General features: G+C 44.0%; 1 protein-coding gene and 1 long non-coding RNA gene across 7 annotated transcripts in view; one reads left to right on the plus strand and one right to left on the minus strand.

Annotated features, from left to right (window-relative positions):
* LOC105470956 (oxysterol binding protein like 10) overlaps positions 1 to 19,183 on the plus strand; it is a 326,292-nt gene that overhangs the window by 267,898 nt on the left and 39,211 nt on the right. The window lies entirely within an intron of this gene.
* Positions 802 to 18,148, minus strand: LOC105470954 (uncharacterized). Its single transcript, XR_011619587.1, has 3 exons — positions 18,010 to 18,148; positions 3,984 to 4,079; positions 802 to 919 (listed from the first exon to the last, which is right to left on the minus strand). It is a non-coding gene; the product is annotated as an uncharacterized lncRNA (long non-coding RNA).

A 19,183-nucleotide genomic window follows, 5' to 3' on the forward strand; every position in this document is an offset into this window, starting at 1 on the left:
TCACTCTCCACCTCACAAAAGCCAGGTTTTTGTTTATATCATCTGAGAATACAGGTTCCTTGATGGACGCAATCAATTGATTGGACGTAAGATACAAAATCATAATGAAAACAAGAGATTCTGTTTTTGATAATTTGGCTGTTAAGATGAGTTAAAAAAAAAAAAAAAAAAAAGGTCCAAGTCCCAAGGGTATTTTGGGGAAGTGCAGTTAAATTGTTGCATTTCTAGGTTGGTGAGAATGAGGTGAATAATCAGCATTTGGGTCTCTTTAAGCTGTTTCATGATGGGGGATAGGGATTAGCATGGTGTCTCTCTGGAGCCCCAGCTATGGAGTCTGACAAAGCACTTTGAACCCAAGCTCTTTCAATGATTGCCTGTAAGAATGTAAGCATGTGAATTATTAATGGTTGTATAATGGTGTTTCCTGATGAAAATGTTGTAAACATTATATGAGATCATATATCGCCAGTGTCCTGCTCAATGCCTGGCACTCAATAGTAAGTCCTTATTAAAATTGTTCTTTGGCCGACCTAGCTTATCTTTATTTGTAGATATGAAGTATATTGGGAAACACTTAAGAACATGTGTTGTCGTGCTATTCTGGGCTAAGCAAGATTCATTTCTCTTTTGTTTGTCTTCCAAAGGAGTAGTCTGGGTGTAAATAATGACATCTGCCATTTATATAATGGAGCATGGTTTACAAAGGGCTTCCACTAATAAGTTATTCAAATATGGCTTCTCCACATAGAACTAATTTAATAATCATCAGGCTAGTTCTGTTGCTGGTGTCTTGCCTGGATTTTCTCTGAGGAAGTCCTAAAATCACCTGGCATGGCCCCAGGTCAGTGAGCATCCACAGGTGGGAAGCCCAGGTAGCTGATTTTCACAGTACATCCCAGGCCGGTGCATCAGCGGAAATCTGTATATGTGGAAATAAAGGAAATATAAGTAGGTCATATTAGATTCCTGTTGCTGCTGTAACAAATTACCACAAATGTATTCTCTTACTGTTCTGTTGGTTAGAGTCTGACACAGGTCTCAGTGGGCTAAACTTAAAGTGTTAGAAGGGCTGTGTTGCTTTCTGGATGCTGTAGGGTAGAATCTGTTTCCTTGGCTTTCCCGGCTGCCAGAGGCTGCCTGCATTCCTTGACTTGGGCCCATTGCTCCATCTTCAGAGCCAACAGCATTGCATCTCATTGACCCTGCTTCCATAGTCCCATCTCCCTCTGACTTCCCTCTTCTGCCTCCCTCTTCCACTCTTAAGGCCCCTTGTGATTACACAGAACTCACCCAGATAATCTAGGAAAATCTCTCTGTTTTAGGATCAGCTGATTAGCAAACTCAGTTCCACTTGCAACCTTAATTTCCCATTGCCATGTAACCTAACATATCAGGACTTGAACGTCTTTGGCCCTTTTTTTTTTTTGAGACAGAGTCTTGCTCTATTGCCCAGGCTGGAGTGCAGTGGCGCAATCTTGGCTGTAGGTTCAAGCAATTCTCATGCCTCAGCCTCCCCAATAGCTATGGTTAGAGGCAGCCACCACCATGCCTGGCTAATTTTTAATATTTTCAGTAGAGATGGGGTTTTGCCATGTTGCCCAGGCTGGTCTTGCATTCCTGAGCTCAGACAGTCCTCCTACCTTGGCCTCCCAAAATTCTAAGATTACAGGCATCAGCCATCACGCCTGGCCATCTTTGGGCCATTTTCCCACCTACAGCAGCAGGGGAGTTGACTGGCATTCACAGAATACATTACATAGAGCATGGAGTTAAAACTAGGCTCAACCTCTGGCTGGCGGAAATTAAGCAAGTTGTTCTGTTCCCTTTGAGGAAAGCGGTCAGCTCAGCTGGACTCATTATTGGAAAATAAGTGCCTGGCTTTGCTTTTTATACACAGTGAAGCCTTTTCAAACTTGCTTTTCCCAGGCTACCCCTGTCTTTGCCACTCCCTTCCTCCCTGTACCTCCCAAGAGCCTCAGAATTCAGCCGGACATGAAACCATGATGTCTCATTTCTTACAGTTTCTACAATTCGTGCTTTGGCAGTAGTAGGAGGATGATTTTAAAAATTATCATAAAACAGCATAATTATTGCATTAAAATACAGTAGAAACCTATAGGAAGTCAGAAGTAAAAACCCCGTATTTCCTTTTGATGCCACCTCCTTAGAAGGAGCTACTGTGTGTCTCTTATGGGAAATTTGTATAGCAAACATATATATATTTATTTATTCTTTAACTTTTTTTATACCAATAGAATCACAGTATGAATAATGTTCTGTGGCTTTTCAATTTGACAGTATATCTTAGGTATCTTCACATGTCAGTATGTAGAGATTGTCTGCATTCTTTTGAACAGCTACAAAGCCATTCCAGTCTATGAATATATCTATGGAGTTATGTGCTATATTTTATTTAACTAGTAATTTGTTTAACTAGACCCTAGGAGTGACATGTACATTGTCCAGTTTTTCATTATTATAAATTGTCCTCTACACATACTGTGTACACTTACAGAAATATATCTTATATAGGGAAACTTTCCAGCAGTGGAATTTAACTGAAATTCAGTTAACAAATGTGGGAATTTAAGGTTTGATAAGTATTACCACGTTGCCCTCCAAGAGTAAGCCAAATGTATACTTTCTCAGCATTGTGTGAGGGTTGCTATTCTGTCTCTCACCATTAAGGAATGAATGTCAAACTCTTATTTTATTTCCAGTTTATTTTTAAGATAAATGGTATCTTGTTTTTAATTTCCTTCTTTATAATTATGAATGAAGTTAAGCATATTTTCACATTTATTAGCCGTTCGTATTCCCTTTGTCTTTAACATCTTGTTCATAGTCTTTGCATATTTTTCAGTTGGGTTATTGGACTTCCTAAATAATGTTTTCTAAGACTTCTTTTAATATACCAAGCCAGTGAATTTTTAATAATGTGGAGCAAGTGTTTTTCCACCTTTTGGGTGCATTTTTCGAGGTAAGAAGCAGTAACAACAATCATGATTATGTCCCTGCTGTAAAATTTTTTCTCATGAAGAATCCCTTAGCTTGAAGCGTTTTGAGAGTCAGATTCCCCTTACATCCTTTTATAATTTAGCATTACTTTAAAATTCAGCTCCAGGATTTCATGTGCTGCTGTCTAGGAACACCCACTGGAATGAGCCAGCAGGTGATTCTGCGTGTGGGCTGTTTTGTAGGGATGAACAGCAGCTTTGGGAATGTACACTAACTGATATATATATACATTTATCCTTCCTGGCAACATCATCTAGCCAGACTCTAGCAGTCCTCTTATTAAGAGAACTGCACCATGTGGAGAGGTGGTTTTTCTACCCTCACTTTCTTGCTGGTCTAGGTCCTTGCTTGAAAACAAAGTGAAAATATGGAGAGATGCATTCCATGGAGGTTCTGATTTGGACCTTCCATCCCATCCAGGGTCTGATGTTACTGGTTTTTAATGCAGTTTTATGCAGGATACTTGTCAAGTTGAAAAAAATATATTTATTCCTTAAAAATGAAACACTTAATGACATAAAAACTTTTTAAAAGAAATTCAAAGACATTGAATTAAGTATAGCATGATAAAATATTCAGTTAAATATCAATTTCCAATAAAGTGTCACATACTCTGTTTTTTGAAACTTTTGAAACTCACATGAAGGATGCGTTTCATGATCCTGTTTTATGAAAACGGGATGAAGATGTGTTCAGGAGTAGAGAATTCTGTCAAAATCTCTAAATTGACAAATTCTCTAAAGTGACAGAAAACCTAGCTTGGAAAGTCATCATGAAGTTATTTTATGCTACAGAAATGGAAATTCTGGGGCCGGGCATGGTGGCTCACACCTGTAATCCCAGCACTTTAGGAGGCCAAGGCAGGCAGATCACGAGGTCAGGAGATTGAGACCATCGTGCCTAACACTGTGAAACCCCGTATCTACTAAAAATACAAAAAATTAGCCAGGTGTAGTGTCACGTACCTGTAGTCCCAGCTACTCGGGAGGCTGAGGCGGGAGAATTTGCTTGAACCTGGGAGGCAGAGGTTGCAGTGAGCCGAGATCATGCCACACTCTAGCCTGGGCAACAGAGTGAGATGAAGAAAAAGAAAAGAAAGGAAAAAAAAGAAATGGAAATTCTGTGCAACAGAGTAATACAAACAAAAACTAGAATATGTAGTATTTAAAGGATCGTAGGTCCTACCTGAGCACAGTTATGTCTTAAAATTCACCTTCTTTTTGTGCTAAATGTAAGAATCCCACTGTTCTGATTATTAATAGTGCTACTACATACGGTTTGTGTTACCCCAGGATGATTACAGCTATCTCACAAATTTCCCCTGGAAGTTTTCAGTGAATGAAGCATTTGAGAGTAGGACAAAGCAGAGCATGATAATGTGACAGTTTTTAAAGTAGAGGACATAGTGAGCCTTATTTGGATTTTATGGCAGTGGAATAATATAAAGAAAATATGAATTGCTGCAATTACCCTCTTACATCCTGAATATCATTTCACATCTGAGTAAAAGTACAGGGAAACCTTTTAATATCCTATGTCACTGTGGCTAGAAAAATGGACACACATAATGCAAATTAAAGAGAATAGAAAATGCTTGCTGTTTGGACCAAAAGATATTGAGTGGGATGTAGAGATTGTAGCTTTATAATGGGGCACTATTGGTGCCTCCTCATTGTGGAATTAAGGGCTGTGGTAGTTTTGCTCTTGTTTTATTTCTTTTCTTTTAGGAAATGCTAGAGCCTGTTTTCTGCTAGATGCTTTCTTCGTGGTTTGTTAATATTTACAGAAATCAGGACAGAATAGGCGTATACCAGATTTGTCTTTAAGAAAAATGAAAAGAATAAAACGTGAGCTTTGGGTTGTTTCTGATATTCCTAGCTCTTGATCTGCTTGTGGTACCAAATCACTGGTTTGAGAGTCGGAAAATAATGATCCAGAAAGTACCTATTGAAGCAAAACGGGGTGGACTTGCTAGTTTTTATCCCTTAAAGACTTGCTACTCTGTATGTATTGATATGTGCCTGGCACAGGGAAAGTCCTCAATGAATGTGCCTTCCGTGTGGCCGAGAACATTATAACATTATCAGAAGAGTTCTTAATGCATTTTGCTTTTTCCATTATTCATGATGCAGTCCCTTTTGGCCTGCAAAGAACAGTAAATGCCTCTTGCTTCTAATGACTTGTAAATCAAAACTGTTCTGTGGTTTGCGATGCGCTTGGTTATTTCCTTTGTGTTATCGTACGCTTCGGAAATTTCCATCGGAGGGTATTAGTTGGGAATTTCCAGGTGAGAAGCATAAATGATTCAAATGGACAGATAAAATTGAAAGCTGGAGTTGAATGACTGCCTGGTGTGGCCACTGATGAAAATACAATCACCCTTATCCAATCAAAGTTGATAGTTTTCCGAATCTGTTTGGGGGCCATCAAATGAAATTTCTGGAACCTTGTCTAATGTTGAGGAATACAATTTTCTTAAACTTGTGCCTACACAAGTTTATGAGAAAAGTTGTCCATATGTCTGTGTTTGGTTTCCCCTAGCATCTAGCCCAGAACCATCTCCTCACTGGCCACCTAGGACTGGGTTTGGAGAATCCGAGGGGCTGGTAGCACACTGCCTGCGCTGCTCCCCTTTGGGAGCCAGGCCCCTATCACGTCTGCTACTTTCCTCTGCTGTTCCTTGCAGCGCCCGTGGCCGGGGATCATTAGAGCAGACCTTCTCAAATGCTAGGGGGCACCAACATCTGCTGCAGGGCCTCGGGGAGCAGGGAGGAGGAGAAAGGGAGTTGCTGTTCACTGAGTATAGAGTTTGCTTCACTGGATGAAAAAGTCCTAGAGATCTGTTGTACAATAACGTTATTATAGTTAATATTCCTGAGCTGTACACTTAAAAATGGTAAAACAGAAAAATATTAAGTTGGATATAAAGCGATACATTTGTCAAAATTCATGGTACTGTACAATAAGATTTGCATATTGTACCAAGTATAATTGTATTTCAATTAAAAGAATCAACCAACCAACCCCAAACCAGACAAACACTGGTCTCTGCCTTGCCCCCAGAGTTTCTGTGTCTATAGGTCTGGAGGGGGGCCCTAGACTTGAATTTCTATCCAATTCACAGTGATTCTGCTGCTGCAGGTCCGGGGACCACAGTAGACCTAATTTAGAACCTTTCCCTATTGCCACTCTGCGTTCCTGCAGTGCTTTACATGTTTTCTTCTGTCCCTGCTGTAGAGTTCAGGCCCATAACTGCATAATTTATGGGTAAAGCAAGACAGTCTAGCAATTAGTGGCATCAAGTGTAGAGTTCTGAAAGAATCACTGACGTGGTACCATTGACTTGAGTCGTGTGTTTCTTTCTGAATAAAGCCATTTACCATCTGCAGATCAGAAGAAATCCATCACCCAGCACAAAGCATAAATCAATAATAATTTAAACTGTGGATCTAGAAAGCCAGAATTCTAGTCTCAGCATGTATCCGTGCTTATGATAGAAGCAAGTCATAGGTGGTAGAATTCCTTTCAGTTTTTAGGCACAGAATCATTTTATATTGGCTACCGCAACTACATTATTCCTTCATCAGTTTGTTGTTGAAGTGGAGGTGTTTGTAAAATTGTTCTTTGGTGTTTCATCAGGAATTTTAGATTTTGAAAATAATCTCTTCCCACTGAACTTTATAGGACCAAGAAGTTAAGGAAAGATAGGCATGGCAGTAACATTCGAGTGATCCCAGTAAAACTTCAACGTGGGATTTAGAGGAGGGGGGGAGTGCTCCTGCCCAGATCGTTAGAGCCAGCATCATGGCGCCAATGCTGTTCGTACAGGTAAATAACAATTGGTGGAAGGAGTAGAAATGGATTGGGAGGCCATCAAAAGTTAGAGCACCACTGTCCAATCCAACTTGCTGCAGTGAGGACAGTGTTTTCTTTCTATGCTCTCCAATATGGTAGCCACTAGTCTGAATGTGGTTAGTGCTATCAAGGAACAGAATTTTAAATTGTGTTTAATTTTAATTATTTTAAGTAGCTAAGTGTGACTAGCACCTACTGGATTAGACAGGGCAAGTCTAGAGAGTAGGGTAAGCAGTGAGTATGCTGTCCTCAGTCTAGCCTAGAGGAAGTTTAGGAGGGGAGGGGAAGTATGGGTCAGACTGAGGAAGCCCAAAGTACTGGCTGAGTAGACATTTTCGTCTAGGCAGTGGGAAGCAATTGAAGACCTTTTTTTTTTTTTTTTTTTTTTTTTGACACAGCCCTCAGGAGATCCTGAGAACATGTGCCTGATTGAAGACTTCTGAACAGAGCAGTGGGTGTCTGGGGAAGAACGCTCTGGTGGTGTGGTACAAGACAGTGTAAGAGAAGGAGTCTGGAGCGGAAGGCTGAGCTGGGAGGCTGGCAGGGCCCTACATTTATGTGACCAAAGCCTAGGGTGTGGTAGCAGCAAAGATGAGGAAAGGAAGGGATGGTGGGCCAGGTGGGTCTCTGGATGGGAGGGGTCTGGGAACTTGCAGGTCTCAAGCCTGGGTGACTAGGATGGTGCGCAGAACAGGAAGGGCAGGATGCGGCTGCTGGGCTCCTTTATCGCGTGCAGGCAGGGCTGAAAGGAGGGGAGCAGAGATGAGAACAGCACTTCTCCCAGCTGAATGCCACCTGCCCATGTGTGTCGTCTTAGCTGTTTTCTATTGCCCATCGTGTTTAGTGGAATAATTGGATCTGCAGACAGTTTTGACTGGTCCATTTTGCCTCTCACTCCACCCCGCTGCCTCTTGTGCTTTCTCTCTCTCTTCCTTACCTGCCGGCTGCCAGCTCCCTGCCTTGCCTCTGATTACTGCACCCCCGCAATAACTCACTGTTTGATCTTCCACATACAGGAACTCAAAACCCAACTACTGTCTGCCCAGCAAGGCTGCAGGGTCCGGGGTGACCCAGGCCATGTCCTACACTGATTGTAATCCTCCTCCGCACCTAACACAGAGCCTTACGTGTATATTTACCCAGTAGAGGAGAAGGAAGGACGTCAAACATTTCACTACCACCCCCCAGTGTGTGTCGGTCTCCCTCACGCTGGACTGTGGCAGGAGTCTTCCAAAACTGCCCTCAGTGCCCGTCCCCCCTGTGTGCAATCATATTGTTGCTTGCTTAACCATTCATCTTCTAGGGCCTGAGTTCTATTACCCAGCCTCCTCAGAATCTTCAGCAGTTCCTCATTTCCATAGGGGAAAGCCAGCTGTTTATTTCCTTTACTTATGCAACGAATAAGTCAATGTCAGATAGTATTTTTGTTGATAAAGCCACAGCAGCTAGCAAAACATTTTGGTCCTGCTTCCTGTGAGCTGACTTTCTGCAAGGGGGAAGAGATGATAAATACACATATAATACAGTTGAGAGTGATGAGTGCTGCAAGGAAAAGCAGAGCTGAGGAAGGAGCAAACCATGGAGAGGGAGGAGAGGGAGTGGTGCTGGCCTAGATGGTCAAAGGCTGCTGTGGTGAGGGGACATTGGAATTAAGATCTGTGTGAGGCCGGGTGTGGTGGCTCATGCCTGTAATCCCAGCACTTTGGGAGGATGAGACGGGTGGATCAGGAGTTCAAGACCAGCTTGGGCAACATGGTTAAACCCCATCTCTACTAAAAATACAAAAATTAGCCTGGCATGGTGGTATGCACCTGTAATTCCAGCTGCTTGGGAGGCTGAGGCAGGAGAATCACTTAAGCCCAGGAGGGGAGGGTTGCAGTGAGCTGAGATTGCACCACTGCACTCCAGCCTGGGCAACAGAGTGAGACTCTGTCTCGAAATAAAAAATAAATAAGTAAAATAAAATTTAAAAAGATCTGAGTGAAGTAAGGGGGAAGTGGATGAAGAAGACCAATAAGAGCAGGTGCAAAGGCCCTGAGGTAGGCCTCTCCTTCACGTGTTCCAAGAACAGAAGGTGGCTGGGAGGGGTGAGTAGGGTGAACAAGGAGGGGGACTGTGATCAAGCGAAGAGTAGAGAAGTCGTGGGGCAACATCGTGTAGGGCCTCGTGGACCGCAGTCAGGACTTTGACATTTAGTCTGAGTCAAGAGGGGAGGACTTTCAGCCTAGGAGTTATATGATCAACTTTGTGATTTAAGATACCTTTCAGCTACTGTGAGGAGACGTAGACTGGGAGGAGGGGCAGGAGACTGACGGGAAGCTGTTGCAGTAATTAGGAGAGAGAGGTGATGGTGGCTTTGCCAGGGTGGCTGAAGTTGTGAGAAACAATGAGATTCTAGATATAATTTGCAGAAGTTGCTGATGGATGTGATATGGAGCAGTGCATATGCAAGAAATTAAAGTCAAGAATGGTGCCAAGGCTTTTGGCCAAGTGGTTAGAAAAACAAAGCTGTTATTTACTGAGATGAGGAGGATCATATTTTGGAGCTATTAATTGAAAGGTCTGTTTTAGACACAATAAGTCTGAGATGGCCATTAGGTGATGTGTTTTCACTGCTGTAACAAATGATTATCGACTTACTGATTTAAAACAACACTAATTTATCATCTTACAGTTCCGCGTAAGAATTCAGACACAGGTCTCAGTGGGCTAAAATCAAGGTGCTGGCAGGGCTGCATTTCTTTCGGAGGCCCTAGGAAAGAATTTGTTTCCTTGGCTTTTCCAGTTTCTAGAGGCTGCCCACATTCCTTGGCTTGTGGCCCCTTTCTTCATCTTCAGAGCCAGGAACGTTGCATCTATATTCCTCTTTCTGACCACAGCCTGGAAAGATTCTCTAAATTTAGGGATTCATGTTTTTACATCGAGGCCACCTCAGCAATCCAGGTTAATCTCCTCATCTCAAGGTCCTTAACGTAATCACATGTGTAAAGCTCCCCTTGTCACTTAAAGTGCCATATACACAGGTTCTGGGAATTAGGACGTGGGCAGGGGTCTGCTATCCTGCCCACCTCGGATAGCTAAGGGGGGAGATGTTGAATAGGCCACTGGGTGCACAAAGCTAGAGTTCAGGGGAGAAGGCTGAACTTGAGATACACACTTAGGAAATAAATATTTAGAAATTATTGAAAGCTGTTGGATCAGATGGGCTCTCCAAGGGAATGAGTCCTATTATAAGGCCAAAGCCCTGTGCTTGGCCTCAGCTACACTTCCCTGCAGTAGGGTTCTCTTCATCCCTGACTGGCATCATTTCTGCTGTTGGACTGTCCCCTCTTTCTCTTGGCTGCTTGAAGCGCTCCTCTTTGGTGACACCCCGCCCAGAGTCTGCCTTCTCTGTGTGAGCCCCTCTGATCACCCTGGCCACGCCCTTCCTCCTGGCCTTTGCTATTTGATTTTGTATCATATACCTTTTCATTTATTTTTCTATTTTTGATGACATTGTTGAGATATAATACACATGCCATACAATTTATCCATTTAAATTGTACCAACCATTTGGTGGATTTTAGTATATTTACAGGTATATGTCACTGTCACCACAGTCAATTTTAGAACGTTTTCATCACCTCAAAAACCCTGGACCCTTTAGCTGTCACCCCCGTTCCGCCCGTCCTCACAGCCCCTACAGCCACTCATCTGTGTTGCCTGTCTTGGATGTCTCATAGACGTGGAATCACAACACATAGCCTTCTGTGACCGGCTGTCCTTTTAAATCTAGATTTTTGTCCTTGCACACTCAAGTTTCCCACACTTTCTTTTTGGTTTTATAAATTCATTCCTTTTAAGAACTTACTGTACATCTGTTGTAAACCGCCCTTTGTGGTGGAATTCTAGAAATGAAGCCCTCAATTAGCTAGGATTCCTCCATCAAAGAGTTCCAATTAAGGTAAGCCAATAACCACATGGCCACTGCGTTCCCCTCCTGAGCCTCTGGCTGATGTTACTAATTGATCACAGCTTTCTTTCTCCTCAGATTTATAGACGGCCTCTACGTCCACCTCCACCCATGGCCCTGAGTAGCCAGCCCTAAATAATCAATTTTCCTTTGCCGAAAGAGGGCTGACATTTCTGGTCCAGTTGGAAAGTGGGTGTGCATTTGCATAAATCCACTTTGCTAAGTGCCAGAATGGGCATGTCTGAAGCACCTAGGGACAGATGGTAGGATTAAGTCTCCACCTCTGTGAAACGTGGTTGAACTAAGTCTCAAATGTTGAGTTGAAACTTACAGTCTGAAACTTACTAGTCTCCAGGGCTAGGAGAAAGAAAGATCCATGTACTCCTTCTCAACCAGAACACCGGCCCGTTGAATGCTGAGACCATATCTTAAGCAAATTTCTAGCTTCAGTATCTAATGTGGTGCTTTGTTACCTGTGATCGTTGGAGGTGGCTGAGGTGATAGTAACCCTTTCAGACTCAGTGCCTGCTTGCCATTAAACCTACCCTTATGCCTTTATGTCTAAACCCATTGTGTTCTCTCTTATCAGAGCTCCAGGAAGGCTAGAATGGGGTCTTGAAGGAGTTTCTTCCCTACCTTTCCTAGGCCTAGAGAACTTGAGTAGCTGTGGATGGCAGGTTCGAATAACAGGTGTGGATGGCTACTGCTCCTGTCACCTCCAAACCACAGCTGGTCCTCTGGGGTCGGTTGCTGGGATACTATCTCTGATTCACTGCATTTGCTGCTTTGTCTTTGTCTTGCTTAGTTCATACATTTGCATGTGACCTTGATTGAGACATATTTCAAAGTTCTCTGAATCCTAGCATAGCTCCAGACCAGGGAAGGGATGCTTGCCTTGTGGTCAGGGCCCTGCAGCCCCAAAACCCTCAGTGGGGAAGGCCTAGCAGAGGAGCTTGGGTGGCATCAGTTCAGCTTTGAGAGGGAAGCTGTGGGGGGGGAAGGGAGCAGCACAAGTAGGAGGATGCAGGAGCTTTAGCAGCAACCTGATGTCAACATACCACTATGTGCCCAGTGCGAACATCACAGGCCTCATCAGAGCATGGCTGTTTACCAAGCACTTCTTGTGTGCCAGCCACTGTGTTCATTGCTTTGCACGCTTTGCCTTGTTGAGACCTAGAGCAGGCCTCTGAGATGTGAGAGGTGGTACCATGTCCATTTTAGAGACAGGGAGACTGAGCCTCACAGGTGGGGCATAGCGTCTTTAGGATTGATCACCAGGACTATCTGCAGCCGGATCTCCACGCTTTTCTTTTATGCATCACTGTCTCCTAAAGCTGTGGTAGTCTCTGACTTCGTGGCCTCTTCCTTATCCTCACTGTGACTTTTATCCCAAATACTCATGAGCTTCCTGTGATCTGTGCTGCTTGTGCAACATCAGAATAGGGGCCATGGAGACCTTGGTCCCACGAGCATAAACAGCTTTGCTTTCAGGGTGTCTTTCAGAGCTCTCGGCCGTGTTAGTAATTCAGCGCTGGATTTGGTTTTAAAGTGCTAGCGTTTTGCTCATTGAGATGCTGTAAAGCGCCTGACACAGTGGCACTTAGCAGGCCCTCTGTGTTGTTGGGGCCCTGCCCTTTCCCTGCTTTTCCAGGCAGCAGGGCTGATGCTGAACTTGATTTGCAGCCTCTGGGATTCTGCGCGCTGGCAGTCGGTATTCATGCTGGCACACGCCAAAAGCTCCGCTGCAAAGTTGTTGCCTACCCCTTCATTTGCCGCTGCTTCTTCCCTTTTCTTTTTTGTACTTTCTTTAGGTTTTCTTTGCTATTTCTTGATTTCTGTTTTTTCCTTTCGTTTAAAAATAGACTCTGGTTTCGGATCAGAAACGTAGAAATGAGACAAAGACATGCTGCTATTTCCTGCGCATGCTTCCCTCGAATGTTTTAAAGGAATGCCTGTTGAATCCTCTCCATATCATTGTTCCCTGTTATCTTGGCTGATGACAAATGCCCCCACTCTCTCCCCTCCCAAGAAGTGACTTCCTTCTGCCTTCCAGGGTGTGTTTTATTGAAAACTAACCTTTCTGCAGGTCGGCCCCTTTGCTCAGGAAGCGCATCTGTCCTTCCAGTCTATAAGAGCCAAGTGTGGTAAATGTGTGTGTATGTGTGGTTAGAGCCAGCCAGCCAGCTCATCCCCTGGGAGGCAGCAGGAGGATTGTGATGTCAGTGACGACAAACTCAGCATCTCCAAAAGGCAGCTGGGACCAGCTTGCTGTGTGGACATGCGTGTACTTGTACCTGTCAAGGATAAGATCCAGCTTCTCCGTCGGGTTCCCCTCGCAGTGGCCTCGTTGTTGAATCTACCTCCAAATGGCAAGATAAGGTCCCCTAAATTCGCTGGTGGCCTTTGAGGCACAGTTGGTTGCCTGGCTTTGGAAGTGGCTCCATGTAGAGGATAGTACATGTGCAGGAGCCTTCAACAGCTGCCCTGCAGCAGGGCCGAGGGGCACCAACTATACCAGACACCAGCTGAAGACATGTGTCCACAGCTTCTGTCTTCGGCATGACTTCTGACCAGAGTGGAACATCCACCCGTTCAGCTGAGATACCCTCTACCCAGCAAAGATGGCCTACTTTTGGAGAATTAGACACAGCCACCAAAAAGACACTTCCGGAGGAGAAATCTCACCTGTGCAGTATGTGGGAAGGACAGTAGGTTCATCAGGATCAACCATTTTGCATTCATATGACAAAACTTTCTATCTCTGTGTCCTCAGGGGAGATACTTTTTCCAAGCATGTAGTAGTGAATGCCTTGCCCTTGGTAGTCACGTGATATGAGTTTCTTACTGGAAATGGGGACAAGAAGGCCAAGTGAAATTTCCCGGATTGCTGGCCATCTTTGTATACCCTGGGCTATGCTGATGTAATTGACATATATACGGAGTTGGCCTGGATCTTCAGTTGTGGCTATGCCAGTTTTCATGACCTTTGCCTGTTAGATGGGGTTCTTAAGATATGAAATGTCACTGATTGTGAAGACACACTGTGAGGATTATGTAATGATGGTGATAATTTGGTTAAATATGCTGTACGTATTGGAATGAGAAAATGACTAGAGATGAAAGGGACTAAGTCCTTGGTTTTATGGATGCTGTACTGCAGCACTAACACTATTATTGTTAGAACGGAAGGTCAGGTGCAGTGGTTCATGCCTGTGATCCCAGCACTTTGGGAGGCCAAGATGGGAGGATCACTTGAGGGCCAGGAGTTTGAGACCAACTTTGGCAACATAGCCAGACCCTGTCTCTAATTTAATAAAAAATTAAATTTTTTTAACTGAAAAAAGATCTGAAAAATGGATTCAGGAATTGGTCCTTGGGCACTTGCTCCTCATAGACACTGAGACCCCGTGGTTTCTCTTCTGCAACTCACTGTGTTTCTTGATTTATCCCCTTTGTCTTCTACGTGCCTACTCTTCTAATCTCTCCAGTCCCTAGCTTCTGTGTCTCGACTCCACCCTCTTTATTTTTCTAGAACCCCTTATTTCCTGACAAGCCAGCTTCTGTTGACTCTTTTCCCCTAGCAAACATAAGTATTCTTGCCCCCGTGGCCATTGTTGCATGTTATTGTCTGTTCTGTGTAGTTACGGAATTGAGAAATAATTTGTCTATAAGGGAATGTCATTCCCTGGTTACTTCTTTGCCATGCTGCTGTGTACCTGACAGTTCTCTTTTCTGAGGATATCTGAGCATGGTGCTTTGGGTCTTCTCACCTACTGCCTGCATTTCTGTGACCCTCAGACTACCAAATTTTTTTTTTGACATGGCTGGATTTCCCCATAAAGATACTATCTAGATGTGTTTGGTCTTGTCACTCAGTGCCAAGGTTTTTTGGTATGGCTCAGTTCACCCCAGTGCCTCCTTGCCAAGTTAACAGTGTGTAGGGAAAGTTGCCAGGCTTTAAAAATGATTGAACTGCAATATGCTTGCTGCTAAAAGAGAATTTGATGTTCATTCTCTAGCTGGCTTTATTGTCTGTCGTTGCCATATAGGTTTTCAGGAAGGTTGCAGGTCACTGGAGCTCAGTGGGTGATGTTTTTCTGTTGTAGATATTGTCTATTTATTGGATACTTATTTACTTGGGCATGAGATGGCTTTAGGAATCCATCTTAATCCTTGCTAGAGTAGACCCTCCTACCCCTGCATGTCTGTGATTCCTGGTTTGGCATAGAAAAGCTCCCTGTCCAAAGGCAAAATGCACCTTTAATGGTTAGGCGATGGAACCACGCCGGCTTCTGCCATGATGTCTCAAATCTAACCAGTAAGGATTCAGTCCTGTGAATTAAGATATTAGGTTATAAGGCCGTGTACAAATAAAGGAGACGCTAGTAGATCAGACTGCTTGTGTTGACCCCCTCTATCTGAAGGCCAGATCTAGGTTGAGAGAGAAGACAGGTCACTAAAGCAGAAAGGATGGGGTGGGGTAGGAGTCCTCCGTCTGAGGAGGGGAAGGCAGGAGTGAAGTGCCAGGAAAGAGAGTACCTTTGGGGACATGGGTGGGGTGAATGAAGCCTGTGACAGGGAAATGAGTGGACTCTGCAGACAAATGTCCATTTCATGGTTTTTCCTGGCACGGACCCAAACTGTAGTTACATTACGTATATGTATTGAATAAAAAGATTGGCATTTCAGTCGTGCTTGAAATTTGCATTTGTATTGAAGAATTAAGATTTTTGTTTAAGAGATGAAAGCAAAGCTAAATGTTTCTCCCACATTGGTGTCCCCATTGAGAAGACTGTTGGACCACACAAACCTAACACACATCACAGTTGTGCCTCCTGGCTTTGGCCTCGGTGGCATAGCCCCATATACCTGCTTCTCCTTATAAATAAGAAGCAGAGGCCTGCGGTTAAGGGCAGGGTAACATCTGTAGATGCTGTGACTGTCTTGGATTAGACCGTTCCCAGCCCAAGAGCCCATCTCTCACATGGTCTCAGCCTTTGGTCCTCGAGAGGCCAGAGGTCAGTGAAGGGGCAGAGATCCTTCTAAGAATCCAGGGGGAGCTATGGACCCCTCTTCAGAAAAATGCCCAGACTTACAGTTTTTACATAAAATTTCAAGAATGGGGGTGAATATTTTAAGGGCTGTCCCTGGGGCCCAGGCCAAGAACCCTTGCTCTGGGCACAGGTCACTGTGGGTCACCAGGGAATGTCCCTAAGCCCCAGCCTGCCCGTGAAACTTTTTCCTGCCCATCGAATTTTCACTTATCATTCTCCCCATTTGCTAATAGGCACAGTTGCTTGATTTTTGTAGCACCATATGCCCTGAGGTGCTTGTGTGGTAGAAATATTGAGTCATAATTTCTGTTTTTATTAAAATCCTCATTTTTTCAAAGCCTGCTTCTCTTTAACACATATTTTAATTCCATTTTATCTTCAAGTTTACATACATTTTTGTGACTAGGCTGGCTCATTTGCAAAAATCTCTGGGGGATGGGGTATCTGAAGATTCTTCTGCTTAAGTCTTATAAATTCTCTCAGCATTATGAAACCATTTCTCATGTTCATATTTTTCAGAGATGGGGGAACACTGTTCTGCCATTTTTGATGACCTTGAGACAGTTGTTATTGTTTTATAAGTGAAAATTTGCAGAGATTCAGAGAGGGGAGGCGTGCAGGGACTCCCAGGAGACAAGCGGGACTTTGTAAGAGAAGAGGGGTGTGGATGTGGATAAGCATGGGGACCTGATTATGGAAACCAGCACTTAGAGAGGGTGACAATTATCAGTCTCTTTGAATTCCACATCAGCGTAGTGGAATCAACAAACCCTTGACCCTAAAAGGGAAGGAGGTTTTGTGTCTTTAAAACTCCATCAAGACCTGTGTCTTCAAACCCTCCATTCCTTGCAGTGGATGCCTATGTGGGTGCTTTGTGGATGCCAGTAGATTGGCATTTACATTGCCATGGACCTATTTCAGACAGAGTTGACCTGTTGATTACTCCTACCTTTCCATCCATGTACCCCCAAGTTGGACCACAATGGGGGTTGGGGGGATCTTCTCTTTGTGCGGATGGACTGAGCTGCAGTGTGGGTGGATTGAAAGTGTCCTCTAAGATGTTTACTGTCAACATGGTGTATGAAACCAGCTTAACTCTGATTATTTACTTGAGGCTGGGTAAGGGAAGTTTTTACAAATCACATTGGGAGAAAAAGGGCAAATTCTCAGAGGCTGTGGGAGAGAAAACAGTCCTAGGTCCTTGTTTAAGGTTGGGGCGTGGCTTGCTCAGGATTTGTGCCACCAAAGGGCAGTGTGCCAGGCTCCCATGGCCGTCCTTCCCTGGGCAGGACTCCAGGGCCACCAGTCACCCCGGATGACTCAGCTTCTGGGGCACCTGCGCCAGCCTTAATTTCCTCTGCTGCAGCCAGTGTCTTGGAGAGGAATCGTCAGACACAGAGGACATGCTGTTGATTTACAGTGGGGAAGACTGGAGGGGTTTGTGTTCACATTTATGTGTGTACTTAGTATCACGCGACTGGATCTTGTGAAAGACTTTCTGGCTACTGGAAGTCAGGGACAAGCTGGATTTAATTTTCGAGTAAGGCAGACAGCAGGAGGAGGTGTGGTCCCCGAAGGTCTGTAAACACATCACACTGAGTGTAGCAGTGAGTGGGAAAGATGAGGATTTCCCCTGCACTGGCTTGTGAGCAAATAGGAAATCACAGCTTTAGAAGAATGAATCATTCTTTGCTTCATGAAGTTTATGGCAGCCTCAGTGGAGCAATTGATTTAGTATGCAGTCCATTCTTTGTGAGAACAGCTAATTTCAAGCAGAAAATAATTGCCCACGAAATGGAGCTGCCTTTCCTGTTGAGATGTTTAAGGACTTTGCAGCCCACCCCACCTGTTGGGTATACCGTGGTGGTTGGATTTCACTTGTTTTTGATTGTCCTTTTTCTTCCCAAAGTAGAATGCCCAGGCACTGCCCTCTCCTCCCCCAGCTGGTGCTGGGATGAGAGGAATTCTGCTAATACAGATTACTGCCCACCAGGTCACTGCAGAGGAAGTTGCAGCTGTAGCACCTTTGCCATTGGGAGGGATTTGTGTCTCAGCTCTCTGACTTCCATAGCGTAGACTGGAAATGGAAGCTCACAGGGAGCTGAGACAGCCACCCACTTTGAAACTGACCTGAGATCCAGAAGAGGCAAAAGGGAGGAGAGCCAGGAGGACAGGCTGGTGGAAGGGAGTCCCTGCTAATCTCAGCGTTAGCCATTCAGGCTCGTAGCAGTGGTGGCTTTGGCAACAGCAGCAGTCACGCAGCAGCACGGGGTGTCATGAGGTGAAGCTGGAAGAGACCCTCAGGGCCACTGGCTGTAAGTGCTGGGCTCCTGTGTCCTTCTACCCCTAACTTCCAGTGTAGAATCAGGGTAACTCACAGCTCAGAGACTTCCCTCTGGCTTCGCTTCTCAGGGTTAGCACAGGTAAGGATTCCTCAATTATTTCAGCATAATCTAGCAAAGCAACTTGCCAGTGATGTCAGATAATACCCATTATGAGGTGGCTAGAGAACTGGGCACATAATGAAAGAAAACTTAGCTTTTGGCTGGGGGAATAGCCTGTGGGCTTCACTGAGACCTTCCCAACCATCTCTTTAGAATTGGGATTATTTCGAGCTGATTGAGAACACCTTAGGAGTATGTCTATGGAAAATGTCTATTTACGTTGAAGTTTTAAAAATGCCTACCCCAGGAGGGAAGGAACCACCATTATTACCTCTCTTTGGAATGTTGGAAAGGAATGGTCAGTGTGGGTATGTAAGGCCAGAAAGTTTTAAAGACCTTGACCACTAAAATAACCTTTGTATGTTAGAAGTGCCTGTAGATATAAAATGATTCTGTCTAATGAGGTTAGTAAATTGTTCGTTTTTTGCATGAACGTTTGGACAAGTCTGTATCCTTTCATATTTAATTCCTTTGAGCTTCTGAATTTCTGTAGATTATGTCTGACCTGTTATTGATAATTGGAAAGAAATGTATAATGTTCTGTGCAGAGTGCTTTTGCTTATATATAAGCAAGCATCATAAGAACATAGGTAAATGTGGAGTGTGGAATGTGGAGACTTCTTTCAATAGAATGCTGAAGGCAATTTACCTTGTAGCCAGAGTTCTTAACACTTGGATATTGGAAAATTTTATGTGCGGTAATCCCCTTGCCCAGTTTAATAAGTTGCCTGTTTTCTATGTAATGTGAAAAAATGGAATCGAGTGATTGAATTAATAAACTTGCATCGAGGAAAGCAGGGTCTGTTGGCCAGTGTGAATCCCAGTGGTATTATAAAGTTTCAGGAGTTTTGCCTTACATT

Source organism: Macaca nemestrina, chromosome 2 (assembly GCF_043159975.1).
Source record: "Macaca nemestrina isolate mMacNem1 chromosome 2, mMacNem.hap1, whole genome shotgun sequence".
In the NCBI taxonomy this organism is placed as follows: Eukaryota; Metazoa; Chordata; class Mammalia; order Primates; family Cercopithecidae; genus Macaca; species Macaca nemestrina.